This window comes from Daphnia pulicaria, chromosome 1 (assembly GCF_021234035.1).
Source record: "Daphnia pulicaria isolate SC F1-1A chromosome 1, SC_F0-13Bv2, whole genome shotgun sequence".
In the NCBI taxonomy this organism is placed as follows: Eukaryota; Metazoa; Arthropoda; class Branchiopoda; order Diplostraca; family Daphniidae; genus Daphnia; species Daphnia pulicaria.
The window spans coordinates 31,902,704-31,918,627 of record NC_060913.1 but is presented as its reverse complement, the minus strand read 5'-3'; positions in this window follow the sequence as shown (position 1 = coordinate 31,918,627).

Here is a 15,924-nt window from a genome sequence, read left to right as displayed (position 1 = left end):
AAAAGGGGAAAAATGCAAGGCAAGCTGCCAATGCCTTCCTGGCCGACCAATCAAATCTAAACCTGGAGGCCTTGGGTAAGCCTGAACTCATTACGAAACTAAACTCTTGCATTACTCTCCTCCGTGAACAGTGCGAGATATCAGATGCCACAGAAGAGGAATATGACAACTCTGAATCAGTTTTAATCGACGAAATTGATCAGCTGACAGCAGAGTTGTCTCAGACCAAAACTGAGCGAGACTGCAATCTAGGAAAGCTCCAGGCCGAAATTACCAGCTTAAAAGTTACTGTGGCCGACAGAGCTCTCGAAGCCTTTCTCTCTGCCCAAACAAAGCCTTCTTACGCAGACGTTGCTCGGGAGGGCACGGCCTCCGTTGTGGTTGCCGATTACGCCGACGGAAGGAAGCCAAATCAACCACTCTCGGTATCCGCCCTTGAAACTCTTTTAAATTCAGAAACCACCGGCCTAATTCCCCACCGCGTAAGACACAGAGACAACCAAGAATTCATCACGTTTGATGATGCGGCCGATGCCGCCAGGGCAGCCAAGCTATTTCAAGACAACCCAAAGTTTAAGGACATGTTCAAAGGCGTTAGGAAGATAGAGTCATTACACCCTGTGGTCATTTTGTTTGCTGAGGTCTCAGATTTAGATGCGCTGCGACAGGAACTAGAGCACCGAAACAAAACGTTTCGCGGACAGATTCACGACATTAAGACCATATTTCGAAAGCAAGGGACTAATCTGGGACACGTAAAAATTCTTTTGAAATCCGAGCGGGCCAAAAAAGCAGCTCTAGACAAAAAAAGAGCTGCTTTTTTCGACGAGTCCCTGCGTATAGTCGACATCGATTTAAACAGAGAGGTAAGGCGCTGCTTTAAATGCCAGGGATACGGCCACACCCAACTGATTTGCAGAGCCCAACACCCAAAATGCGGCAAATGTTCAGGAAGCCACCGCACATCCGAGTGTCCAGTACCAGACAACGACCCAATCTGTGCAAACTGTGGTGGCCCGCACCAAGCCGGCCACCGTGGCTGCCCAGAGCAAGTCAGAGCCGTCGCTCGCTACCGAGAATTTCTCAACCGTAAATGGTAGCACCATCCAAATTCTCCACTCCAAAGAGTAGCCTCCGCTGTCTCCAGATTAATCTACGACATTCAAAACTGGCATCCCTCTCTCTCTCGCAAATCCTTCTTGACTTTGACATAGACATAGCGTTAATACAGGAGCCGTATGCGTTAACAGCTGACCCACCACAAATAGCAAATATCCCACCGGGCTACTCCTCCCACCATCTTCTCTCTAAAAACGATCACGCATTTGGAGCCGCGATTCTCACGCGAGACTCCTCCATTCCCAGAGCCACGTCGCTGCTCCCTCTCTCAAATAATTTCACAGCTGGCATAGAAATCAGCACGAAATCAGGTTCCATAAAGCTCTTCTCCGTATACCTCAGGCCGTCCCTCCCAAATTTCGAAGCCGTAATAGAGCAACTGTTCTCGTCGGAGACAAATTCGCTTTCTCTGTTCTCGATGGACACAAATGCCCATAACCAGCTCTGGTTCAGCCCGACTACAGACAGTAGGGGTGAAGAGCTTGAACTTGCCGTTCACCGACGCAACCTCAACATAGCAAACATCGAAAAAGCGGACCTTGAATTCAAGCCAGCCGGCACAAGTTTTGTCGATCTAACTGTATATGGCGACCTCATCAAACTCTCAAACTGGCGATTCCTGCCACTTCCTTCTCTCTCAGATCATCCTTTCATCTATTTCGAAATTCTCACAACCATCACCAAATCACCCAAAAAAAGAGGAAGCAACAGCGAGAAGGTCCCTAAACTAACTAACATCAACAAACAGCGATACCTGTCTCTTCTCCCCCTCGAGCTCAATACCCACTCTCCGACAATTTCTCATCCGTCCGTCCCCAACATCCTTGTAGAAATAGAGCAAATCTCTGCGGCTATAGTAAAATGCGCCAAAGCAGCCGCACTGCCAGTCGTAAGAAAAACGGCAAATCGGTCGATGCCATGGTGGTCTCGGGAGCTCTGCGCGTTACGCACAAAGGCACGCAAGGCCTACAAAACGTGGTCCATTTCACGGAATGACCACGACAAACAGATCAGTCGGAGCTGCTCGGCAGTGTATCAGAGGGAGATACGAAGAGCCAAATCCCTAGCATGGCAAGAGATTCGGAAAAACTCGTCTCCGACTGAATTATTTGCGGCAATAAAATCCGCCAGCGGAAAATCCAAATCGACAGGGGGCCCTGCTTTCCTCACCATAAACGACCAAAAAATCACAAACCCAACAGATATCTTAATGCACTGTGCCAACCATTTCTTCCCTATAACCACAATTTCAGAGCCATGTCACCAACGCACCGAGCACTTAGTAACAGAGTATTTAGCAAAACCTGACCACATCTCAATCCCGCCCATCGCAGAATGGGAATTTGAGAAAGCAGTCTCGTCCCTCAATCCCAAAGCGGCGGCCGGATCCGATAATGTATCAGCTGGTCTACTTCTTCTCTCTATGCCGCTGATTCGTGCGCGCCTCCGTCTCGTTTTCGATGCCTGCCTCTCCCTATGTTACTTCCCGACTCCCTGGAAATCTGTCAAAGTCTCGATTCTTGGCAAGCAAAACAAACAGGACTATTCTCTCCTTCAGAGCCTTAGACCCATTAGTCTCATTTCAAATTTTAGCAAACTTCTTGAAAACATTTTACTGAACCGCCTAAATTGGTTTGCTTCCTCGCGTAACTGGCTCAGTCAAAATCAACATGGATTTCGAGAGGGGAAATCGACTGAGTCGGCGACGCTTTCGCTAGTTTCGTTCATAGAAAACGGCTTCACGGATAAATTATACACGGCATCGGCTTTCTTAGATATAAAGAGCGCTTTCGACTCCGCCTGGCACCCCGCCATCATTGAGATGCTAATAAAGCGCAAGTGCCCCCACTATCTCTGCTCAATCGTCTCCAGTTTCCTTGCCGAACGTACAGCAACACTGTCAGCAAACGAAGCTAGCCTAGAGAGACCAGTAACTCTCGGCTGCCCGCAAGGAGGTGTCTTGTCACCTCTGCTATGGAATCTCTTGGTGGACGACATCATACGCAGCTCTTTTCCATTTCATGCCCTCATCACAGGCTATGCGGACGACACAAACCTCGCAACCCAACACAAAGACCCAGGCATGGCCACGAATCAACTTCAGACTGCCGTGGAAAGAGTGAGCCAAAAACTTTCGGAAGTCAAGCTGTCGCTCAACGCATCCAAAACGGTGTTTATGCTGTTTTCAAAAAAACGGATCCCCGTCTCCCACCTATCTCTGTCAATAGGGGATCTAAAAATTTCCCCCTCCCAACAAACCACTTTTCTCGGCCTCTTAATTGACTCTAACCTAAAATGGCTACCCCACTTAATTCACAAATGCTCCGCGGCCAAACGCGCTCTTTTCTCAATTAGCTGCTGTCTTCGCCTCACATGGGGTTTTGATAAAAATCGCCTTCGCTTTCTCTACCAAGCCGCAATCGAGCCAATTGTATCATATAACTGTGCTGTATGGATCTCTGTTCTACGTACCAAAAACGGCAAGAGGAAAGCAAGATCGTTTCAGCGTCAAATCTCTCTTCTCCTCACTAAGGCATTCAAATCCGCCCCAAACGACGCTCTGCTTGTCCTCTCAAATCTCCTTCCCATAGATCTAATCTTTACGGAACTCGCCGCCTTCCGGCTTCTATCAAAGCGAGAGTCCGAAACCTTCCCCTCCTCATCGATCTCCTTCATAACCAGCGTTTTTCCAGACATATTATCCATACCTTCGCCGAATCAAACTTCCAAGCCTGTCTATCCCTCTATCCCACCTTGGTCATACAACATAAAAATCCATCGTCTAAGTAGCTTAGATCCTATTTCTCTTAACTCTTGGCGTGAAGGATACGTCCGCATCTACCCTATTGTCTCCCCATCCAAAAACAGGGAAGGTTACGGATATGGTATAGTCGCTGCCGACCATGATTCGGTCAAATCGATCGCTCATCTCACGCTGCCACACTGCATCGACAGACATCAAGCCAACTCGCTCGCGATCAACGAAGCTCTAAAACTGGCAACCGACCTATCTTCCAGCTACACCCGACTCGAAATTTTCCTCACGAGTCTATCAAGCCTCTCTTTCGCTCTCTCATCTCGAAGGCTAGATCGAACCGACGCGTCAAGCCTCCTCCTTCTCCTGAATATTCAGTCGCAGGCCGACATATTCTATGGAATAGACCCTGAGGCAGAGGGGCCTAAACTGGCCAGTTTTTGGGCCATGGAGCCCATCCAGACGATCCAGCCCTTTCAGTCGCTAGCTATTTCCCCCATGCCCATTTCTCCGACCTTCTCAAATAAAGCCATTAGAGCCAAGATCCGGTCTCACTCTCTCCCAAAATGGAACACAGAATGGCAAACCTCCCATACAGGTGCTATCACCAGGCTTTTCTTCCCGGACATATATTCTACAAACATTCTACGCGGCAGAGACATCAATCACTTAACAATCCAGATCCTGACAGGCCACTCTCGCCTAAACGGCCATCTTCACCGCATGAAACTCATCCAGCATCCAGCGTGCTTATGTGGAGCTCCCATCGAAACGGTCCAACACTTCCTTTTCTCCTGCCCGATCTTTAACCCACAAAGAACAGACTTCACTCTAGCCACAACGGACTGGCCACCATCACTCTCCGCCATCAGCCAATCTGAAACGCTATGGACAATCATGATCAAGTTCATCAAGCAGTCCCGTCGGCTAGCCAAGCCACAAATAAACTCTTAAAGAGGGACTACCCCCTCTCCCTGTTTCGCCTGTTCATCACTCTCTTTTTTTTTTTTTTTTTTTTTTGGGTCGATTTGATGCTTCTTTTTTTTATTATTATTTTTTCTCTCTTTTGACTTTAAGTTATCTTCTTTTTTTAAAAAAACTCGTTTCTATCATCAGTCCCGCCTCCCCTCTACCCTCGATTCTGCACCTATAAACGGTGGTATGTCTTGAGGGGCCGTTTCCCGCCGCTCCGGGCGGCCGCACCAAAATGTGCGGCTCCGGGCCGGCGGGGACGGCAAGAGGGGAGGCGTGTGTCGTACTGTCATCTCCCGCCTCTTCTCTACTTTCAATTCTGCACCCATAAACGGTGGTATGCTTTGGAAGGTCTTTTCCGCCGCTCCGGACGGTCGCACCAAAATATGCGGCTCCGGGCCGGTGGGGAGGGCAAGAGGAGAGGCCGGTCAGAAATCAGAATCATTATCAGAAATAATCAGAATAATTATCCATCTGCTCCCAACCACCCCACTCATCCATCCCAGTCAATCAACCACCTAGCTGAACTAAACCATCCTGCCCTAACACCTCTCTGAATCTCACCTTTGTACAGATTGTATATATGCTGCTCAGGCAGAAAAACTCAAAACCGAAATACACCCGGGCTATAGTCGCTGCCTGCGACCCGCGCCCTTTTATATAAAAAAAAAAAAAAAAAAAAAAAAATGGTCAGAGCGGAGACGGACGAAAAGGGGGTTTGTTATTGAAAAGCGTTGAAGGAAAAAGGAAAATATATTTATATAGTGTCATAAAAGATAAAAGTACGCCTAAAGTTAATATAGCAAAAAGGGAAAGGGGATAGTTAAAAGGGAAAGGGATGGGGCGAGTTGGCGGCAGAGATGGGGCAAGTTGGCGGCAGATTCAAATGGTAGCAGCCTCCTCTGGTATGATATGGAGTATAGCGGAAGCGACATCTAGTAGTCGACGTTAGAGATTGTCTTGTAGAAAGGGAAAGTAACAAGGGAAAGGGGTGGGGCAAGTTGGCGGCAAAGATGGGGCGAGTTGACGGCAGATTCAAATGGTAGCAGCCTCCTCTGGTATGAAATGAAGTATAGTGGAAGCGACATCTAGTAGTCGACGTTAGAGATTGTCTTGTAGAAAGGGAAAGTAACAGAAAACGGGAGTCGACCGAGCGTTCTGTTACATCGCTCCCGGCCCTATGAGATTACGTCACGGAATCTAAACAGCAGACGGATCGTATTCGGAATGATTCTGATCATCATCCAAATAGTAAGATCCTTTGAAGTGGTCAAATTTTTCTCTTAAATATTGCAGCAGTCTCGAGGCTCCGCAACAATTTGTAGCAATGCAAATGGCCACGCTGAAAATAAGGGCACAAATTAGAATGACGATAAGAAGGAATAGACGGAAATTCCCAAAAGCTGTGTTGGTTTTTTCAATCGCCGTAACAATGATGGTGGATGCACCAATGGTAGTATCTTGTGAAGATCCTTTTGCCGAATGTTCGTTAATTGAGGCCGTCAGGTCGGCTATGATATCCATTGGGCTGGTCTGTGAGTCAGCATACGCAGGATTTGAACGTTGATGATATTCGAAGAAAGTAACATCAGTATAGCGAAAAGCGTCTGCTAAATCACGTTGAGGAACGACGAGAGAAGTCTCAACCGGCTCCCAAGTATTATTGCGGAAGGCGTGGAGACGATCATTAAAATTCACGGTCGCGCTAGTCCAATAGCAGGGAGTGAAATTTGTCAGTTCCCATCCGGTCCGGCTGACAGTGAAATTTTTGAAGCGATGATGTGCGCCATAAATAGTGATTTCAGTAGTAAAGTTGACAGGAATGGTTGTGCAGTGAATAGTTGACACATCCGGTGCTGTTGGCACTACTTGCGTATGTTTGATGTGACGTTGTTCTTCGGATGATGCGAATTAAATCGTTTTCTTTGATGAACAGTTAATAATGATGAGGAGCAACATGATTTGGGATTAATGGAATACGCGTTTAACATATGCAGCGTAGTTGTAAGTAAAGGAATTTTAAGTATAGGAATAAGTAATAATAGATAAGTAAGTTAAAATAGTAAGAGGAAAAGAGAGAAAGAGAGGAAAAGAGAGGCGCGAAAAGAACAAGGCGACAAAAAGGGACATATTTTTATCATAGGAAAAAGTGAAAGGTATTATTAACACTATATTGAGGACACCTGGCTGTTTCCTTTCCCCCAAAAATGTTTTACCAAAATACGGAGGAGAAAAATAGAGAAGGTAGAAAGGCAAGTGTCTGGGGAGTTGGACATTTTTTCCGCGAACTTATCGTTGGATGGAAGGGCCAAGGAAGTAAACAATATAACGATGGGACATATGGAATTAAGTAGCTTTTCAGCTTTCGACGAGTGGAGGAGTGTGTTGAGAGATGTGGAAAAAAGGTGCATATAAATATATATCCACCCAAAAGATGACAAAGAGAAAAAATGTTTCAAGTTCGTTGACGTTATTTGTGTGAAAGTGATATGTGAATATATGTGATTTCATGGATAGTAGGGTGTTTTTCTTTTTGTTTTGATTTGTTTCGTTTGTTGTTGACATACATTGTTATACATTTAATTGTAAAATTTTGATTTGATTTGATTGATTTGATTGGCAAGTATGCATTAATTTTTTTATTGTTGTTTGCTATTTTTTTCAGTATTTTGATTATTCTTTTTTCTTAAATCATTTTTTTTCTACTATTTTTTTTGTTTTATTTTGTTTTTTATTTATTTTTCAAAGGAGAATTAACGAAGTTAAAAGGGAGAGTATCTCTTAAAGCGGAAGACCCTAGCTCTATTTCATTATAAGTTTCATTTCCGAATTGATGAGGATTTGCAATTTTATCATTTGAAATTTGGTGAATCTCATTTGACTTGTTCGTCAACAATTGCACTTTCTTATCAATGATAAAATAATACTCAGAGAAGTTACAAGTTAAGTCTACACCAAAGTGAATAAATTTAGATCAGTCCAAATGAAAAGAGGGGGGAAATCAAATTGCTTGAGCACGTAGCTTGAAATATCAGATCACTTAGATCTTATTTAAACATTTTATTTATTAAAAGAGGGGGGAGTATTGTACCTGTGAAGAAGAAAAGTAGCCAGGCTGAATTAAACACAAATAAAATTACTATAGCACTTAGCTTATTTGAATTCCCCTAAGCACTTAGCAAAGACGAAACAACAACTGCAAATGGCACAAAGCGCATGCAGCAAAAAAAATGTGTTTTAAACCAATTTTAGCACATAGCTAGTGGTTTAACACGAAAATATCTAGCACATAAAAGTAGCAGAAGATTTTCTTAACTTATTTAGCACATAGCTTTGCAAGTTAATTTTACAAATTAAAATATTGAAGCACTTAGCAACTGAGTTATAATTTACTGGCTTAGCACATAGCGACACACAGCAACGTTTCAAATTTAAATATTGAAGCACTTAGCAATGGAGTTATAATTTACTGGCTTAGCACATAGCAAAAACCCAGCAATGGATTGTTCATTTTGATTTGTTTTTTGTAATTCTGTTGGTTAATTTGTATCTCTGATTTTAATAAATTATTTGATTTTCTTTTTTTTTCAATATTTTGGTGTCTTTTTAATATGTTTGTGTGTGTTTTTTTTCAATCAGTTATTTTTTGTTGTTAGTTATGCCACTACATGCATATTCTGTCAGGGCAGTCTTTGATTTCATGACCCCGTTGACGACAAGAATAACAAAGTTGCCTTTCACTACCGAATTGTGGCGGAAAAGGGTGATCCACTTGTTGAAGCTGTATATTAGGTTGATGGGGCGGCTGCTGAATAGCCTGAGGGAATGTGCGGGGGGGCTGCGGAAACTGCGGAACAGGGGGTTGGAGGGAAAAGTCTAACAGTGGAAAACTTGGATTTGGATAATGGGAAGGCTGACTGTCAAAAAGGTATGTTTCCCTTCCGACGGGTTGTTGAAATCTAGCGTTTTGCCATTGCTTATTAAAATTATTTCTGGGAGCGGAGGTTTGATGATTTTGCTGATTATATTGCCCAACGCTATTCTGATTAAGAGAAATATTTGTTTCCATGTTTGCTTGCGTTAGGCCTCGAAGGTCAATGATCGATTCAGTTAATCGGTCCAATCGATTATCAAAATTTGAATTTTGGACCGAATTATTATATACATTTGCCTCCGCAGGCTTATTTCCCATTTTAAGACTGGTTGCAATGGCACAAATTGTTTCGTTTTGTTTTTCTATTGCCTGAACTATGAGAGAATCTTTCTGATCGTTAGCTGCTACTGCGTTGACAAATACTTTTTGGTCTTTGCTGTGCTGGTCTAACTGTACTCTTTTCGCATATTTCTGAGTTACTGCTACAAGTTCCTCAAAAGAAAAGACTTTTTTGTAGCGTACAATATGTTGTAGCTCATGCTCTAGGCCTTGCAAAAATTTCTGACGGAGAAAACGTAGCTGAGTCGCTTTTTCTTCCGCTGACTCAAGTTTGTTTGAAGGATAAGCGCGCTGATATATTGTTTTTAAACGAAACGCGTAGTTCAAAATATTTTCTTTAGGCTTTCTTTGTATTTCATCGAATTTAGTCTGATAATAGTCGGAATCTTCGTCGCCATGAAAGTTTTCTTGGAAATAGGATTTTATACTACTATATTCTTGGGTGCCACTTTCCATTATATTCTGTAATAGGTCGTATGCTTCTCCTGACATTTTAGTCGATAGCATATTGACTATATCTGCGTTATTCCAATTTGACATTGCGACTACGTTGTCAAATAATTTAATCCAGCGATCAAAACGAACAGCTGGACTTCCAGTATAATTTCGAATCTGATTCAACATGGTCATAGCTCCTCTTCCTTTATGAGTATCCGAAAAATTTTGGCTTGGTCTATTGGGACTACTAGCTTTTTTGGGAGAAGGGCTTCTTATTGAAGACGAATTATTATTGCCTTTTGGTTTGAGGCTTTTAATAGTGTCACGAGATGGCTGATATTCAACGAAGAAGGTTGATTCGTCGGTATCTGATGATTGTGTGTCAGACTCTCTTGGTCTATAATCGTTACTTCCTCTACCTGCCCATCCGCTGGGATTTCTTTCGTCGCTTCTTCTTTCATAGTCTCCTTCCTTTCTAGCCCTACGGGGAGGTTCATCGACTGTTCGATGTTGCTCGAAAAAGCTGGGTTTTGGGTGAGTGGAATCGGCAGCCATTTTCTCCTTGTTATATTTCCCTTTATCGATTCTTTCTTTCCCCCCGTAACTTGTATATTCGATGCTAGTTTTACTGGGCTCTGTTGGTCTATTTGATTGCTCGGCGTTGCAATTTCTCTCAACAAAGTCTCTATCTGTATTTGGATTTCTGCTTTCTGTTCGTGCAGCGAACGAGTCGGATCTGCCGATATTGCTGCAGAAATTAAATACTTTCTCCGATACTGTATCTTCGTCTGGGGAAGATTTTTGATTAACTTCGTTTGTCGCGCAAGCGCCTGATAGATAATTGGGAGTGTCGATGTCGGAAGAATGCGCTCCTGATCTTGGGTAACTAGGCTGAAAAGGCGCAATAAATTCACTCCCAGAAACGACGGGAAAATACGGCAATCGCTCAGATTTATCGTGCTGATTGTCAGGTTGTAACGAAAAATTAACTTTTCTTTCGCTGCGTGGTGGTAACAACTCAATATCGGCGATAGCTGTTTGAGTGGGTGGTAAAGAGAGAAAATTCCCTGCTGTTTCGGGACCCAAACACGACTGATCGTTTCCAATTTGGTATTGAATATCCCCACTTCCTGTAGGAATTCCCAAGTCGCGTTGATGAATTCGATTATCGTTATTAGCTCGGTCACTGCACAATTCGCATATACAGCTAAAAGGGCTGTCGTTTCTAACGCTCGAGTCCAAGTCCCCATCGGCTGGTCGTTTAAACGGATTAATCTCGGAAGGATTTGGAAAACCGGAAGAGGAAGAGGGAAATGGGAAAATCGGTCGAACGGATTCCTGATAGCTGTTTTGAAAAATTCCCGAAGTGGGGAAATATCTGTTACTACTGGCCCCTTCTTCAAGATAACCGTAATTGACTTTATTATCTCTGAGCTCGTCGTGTAATTTGGGCGGGGCTTTTATAGTTCGTTCGTCACCAAATACTCGTATTTGCTGCGAATTGATTGTATTTCGACCGTCTTCGTTTCCATGGGAAATGGTTTGTTTAATGGGAAATTCGATAATATCCTCAACTGATTCTTCCTCTCCCCCTACAGCGATACTATGCTTTCCCAGTTCACTTATAACGTTATCGAAATGAATATACGGTGTGTAAGTTATCGGGTTATGAATGGCCTCGATAGTCGAATTATTAAACGCTACTGGCGTGGGCAAAACTGTGGGGGGAAGATTGCGTATCAGTCCACCAATACGATTAAGAATTTCAAAAAAAGAATCTTCTTCTTCGGCAGCTGATTGACAGTCGATGCCGTTAGAAGTCGTGATTAAATTGTGATTAGTTACTGAAATCTCCGCGTTATTGTGAATAAAAATTGTCTTTTTTCAGTATTTTCAAGAGGAAAATTTGAAATTTCGTTTACAGTTAGATCTTCTGGTATTTCAATATACTGGCACAACCAGTATCGGTTGTGCCAGAAGATTTTTTAATTTTACTTATTTGCCCCACACTATTTTGATTAGACTGAACGGTCTCTGGTGATTTAATTACTGAAGGAACAGAAATAATCGGCTCAATTTCTTTTGGAGAAATGGAACGGTCAAATGCAAGCTTCTTAATCGGAGAAATAGTCGATTCAACTTTAGATTTTTTCGGCGACGGGGAAAAAAAACTACCGAATTTTTCAGCAAAAGATTTTGAAGTTCCCTTATTTACGTTTCGTTTAAACAAATATTCAGGATCGGGAATACTTTTTAGTTGGACATAATTCTTATTTGATCGAGTATGTCTATTAATAACACGAGTGTCTACTGTTTGGCGCTTTTGAACTGTAGATGCGAGCGGAGTGGAAGTAATCGGGACAGAAAGAGGAAGTTTAGTTGGAAGAATTGGTACAGTTTTATCAGTAGAAATATCGTTTAAATCTTCCAAGTTTTTACGAAAAATACTTTTAGTCTTGGGCCTAGCACCGTACGATGACATTGTAAGTGAGTTCGAAAATCGCTGCCACCAGATGTAAAGGTCGACACAACGGAATCATTGTGTCACCAATACGAAGAACTTAAATACTATGAGGCGACTTTACTCACAATGTCAAAGTGAAGTGTCTAAGACCGACGGGAATAATTAAGGCTTAACAATGTATTGATAACGGACAGATCATACAATAAGGTGAACTAATAATATTAAATAGTGAGACGATAAATAAGTGAGACAATACTACTTGTATGGAGAAAATGTGGTAGCGGGCTGAGCGGTTAGGCTTGTCGAGAAACGGCAAGTTTCGAGGTACAGTTGGAAATGGCACTTAGCTTAAATAACAGGCACTGAGCACAAGGGAAAATATAACTAATACAATACCAAAAAGGAGAGTGCGACTGGAACACAATGGTAGTGTGAATGCCGTGGGAGAATGCAGTCCAGAATAACATTTACATACAGTTTTTATACTAATTCTGGCTGCACGGTTAGCATAGGCCTAGAGAGGAAGTATAGGGAGCAGACATGTTTAGGCCTAAAGAGGATAGTATAGGGAAACGTGAGCAGACACGTTAAAACATGGTCAGAGCGGAGACGGACGAAAAGGGGGTTTGTTATTGAAAAGCGTCGGAGGAAAAAGGAAAATATATTTATATAGTGTCATAAAAGATAAAAGTACGCCTAAAGTTAATATAGCAAAAAGGGAAAGGGGATAGTTAAAAGGGAAAGGGATGGGGCGAGTTGGCGGCAGAGATGGGGCAAGTTGGCGGCAGATTCAAATGGTAGCAGCCTCCTCTGGTATGATATGGAGTATAGCGGAAGCGACATCTAGTAGTCGACGTTAGAGATTGTCTTGTAGAAAGGGAAAGTAACAAGGGAAAGGGGTGGGGCAAGTTGGCGGCAAAGATGGGGCGAGTTGGCGGCAGATTCAAATGGTAGCAGCCTCCTCTGGTATGAGATGAAGTATAGTGGAAGCGACATCTAGTAGTCGACGTTAGAGATTGTCTTGTAGAAAGGGAAAGTAACAGAAAACGGGAGTCGACCGAGCGTTCTGTTACAATCTGACCGCATCCTAAGAAACTCCGTTGTTCCATCAACTCTTTACGACCTTGTTCCTCCTTCTGCACGTGTAGAAACACACGGCAGAAGGGCGTTCACCAACTATGCACCTCTTGTATGGAATAAGCTCCCGGTGCATGTTCGCTCCTCCTTTTTTCTCTCTTCAGCTTTCGCACTGCACTTAAAACTCACTATTTTCGCCCCGCATATTAATCTGATTTCCCTGTGTCAGTCTTGAGCCAAGAGGCGCGAGAAGATATATTATTATTATTATTAAATGGCTAGTGGGTTGGCTAGTGTATCCCCGGAATAGCTCCTTCCCTACGTCATGGGGGTGGAGATCAATATCGCCATGCAAAGCCAAGCTTCTGGAGCTCGCCGAAAGGAGCAGCGCAGTTGAATTCGTCAATTAGGCTAGGTAAGCCTAGACGCCCAGGTAGCTACTTTACTTTAGGATGATTCCATATGAAAACGACCAAAACCTGTGGCGACCATCTCACCGATTTGATCGCCATTAGGCTTTTTCGATTCAAAACAATTAAAAAAAATTCCTATAGTGAATTTGAAAAAAAAGTTCGCCTGGCGCGTTCGCCTGAAAAAAAAATTCATATTTTGTTTTAAAAAATGTGAAAAAACTCGAATTTTTTACAGAATCTAGGCATTCCATCTATTTTGTTTTAAAAATATAGAAAAAACAAGGAAAATGATTATAAATGGAATGACCTGCACAGAATTGAACCTAACATTTCTCTTATGAGAATCAACCGTTATACCCACTAGGCTGCCAATTGCTAACTCTCAGTGAATCGTGGTGGAAACAAACGAAAGATTTTGCTGAAAACAGGAATTTAAAATCATACTTTCGTAAAATGGCAACGCATGTGGCATAGGTATAGCTGCCACAGGCAGCTGAGGGTCGGTGAGTGGATCGAACAAAATTTACACCCAGGGTGAATCACAGCTCTGTGGCCGTAAGAAGGCTATGTAGAGGACCCATCAAGACGACGCGGACGCCGTCTCCGAGAGAATCTTCCGCCATTAGAGTCGGGTAACCATATAGTCTGGGAGCTGGGTGACCAAAAAATGTTTTTTCTTTAGCAAAAGGTTTGAAGCTAAAATATGGTTAGGGGGGTATGATACACACGAAAAGCCAAGTCTGTCGACTGGCGGCCGGGGCGTTCAAGCGTGACGCGATCCCGAAGTCGGCGGGAACCGTAAAAAAATACACTTTGTTAAGAAAATCTGAAATATATCTTAAAAAATAGAGGGATATCAACTTTATTTAATTTCCGACAGACAGACGTCATAATCTGGGGCCTTGGGGCCATCAGACGTCGGTGTGTAAGAAATTTTAGGAAATTTCAGTAAATTGTGAAAATGGCAACGCTGCATCCTAAGCGCCTAATTTTAAATAGAGAGATTTGGGGAGGATCTGTGAGTTTTTAACTAAGTAAATGTGAACAGAAAATGCATTTTTCGGTTTTTTTAATAAGATTATGCATTAATTTGGTTGAATCGATCACTTTTTGATTATTTGGTTTGTGTTATTGGCAGTTATAATTTCTTCCCTATATATTCCCAGCTTTTTTTCTGCTCCTCTTTTGTGAGCGCATATCGAACGTCACGGGAAACCCTTGACTAACAGACATTATTCTTTTCTCCCCTTCTCCGTGGTTATGTTGACCATCCGCCGGCCTTGGCCGTTTCCGCAATCGTCCACCTTGTAGGCGTCATTCGGTCATCCGCGTTCCAGTGGCGCAGGGCGTGGTAAATGGCCACCAATGCAGAGATGAGCGTCTTCCCTTCGCCGGTCGAAATTTGTCCCATCCGTCGTGGCATCCGTCCGGCTTGCTGCTGTTGATCATCGGAAGAGACGAAAGCGACGATTGCAGTGAGTTGAACGTCTCTCGGCACGTAGTCCTTTTTATCGTGAATCACTCGACAAGCAACGGGAAGAAAATAGTCCACCTCCAATCGCGCCTCCAATGCCTTGTCGCTTGGGTCTCTTTTTTCGGCGTCCGTTTTCTAGCGTTATAATATTCTTGCCGTTTGCTTTGTATTTTTCCCGGATGCATTTGATAAGCTGGGCCATTTCACTGCTATTGCCGATGACTTTGCACGACTCAGAATCTCGGCTCATGGTGGTCAAAATGTCCTAGACACTCAAATCGACTCGACTCGATTTTCTCATCTCTTTAGCGATTATCTCCATATTTGACAGCAAAGTCTTTCACCTCCATCAAATTTCTCTGCAAACTGTCGTCAATCAAAGCCATCCACCGATCTTTAATCCAGGGGTATCGAAGCAAATTCTTCAGGATGTTTCTTAATTGTGTGTTATCGTTCGACTTATCTTTGAGTTTCGGGTGGCGGTGAACGACCAAACAAAGAAAGTGGTCGGTTCTTTCCTGCCCGAATTGGACATCAAGGACATTCGTCAGGCGAAGGGCAAGGTCGGGCACCGAATCGACGGCCAGCTGGACGTAATAGCGTATCACAGATGGCCAATCGTTCAAAGAAGCGCGCTTGAGAAACGGCCCAATATAACGTCTTCGCGCGTGTAGCAGATAATGTTAAGTGCCGTTAACTTGTTTGTCATCAACTGGTTTGGCATACCCGCCATTTCCTGCCGGATCCAAGGCCGGATCTTCTGGTAGAAAATTGGCAAAAACTACTCTGGCGCTCCGGACGGTGCCCACCATATTAAACAAGTGGTCGGACGAAAGCGAAACTCTTCATTTTGATTTGATCCTCTTGGCACTTGTCGGTAAGTTGGCCGAGTAAATTCTCAATGGCGAAAATGGCGAGCATGTCAATCCACGGGTGAGGTCGACATCCAGTCGAGACGGATAGACACAAGTCGAGCGGGAATTCTTCAACATCTTTGAA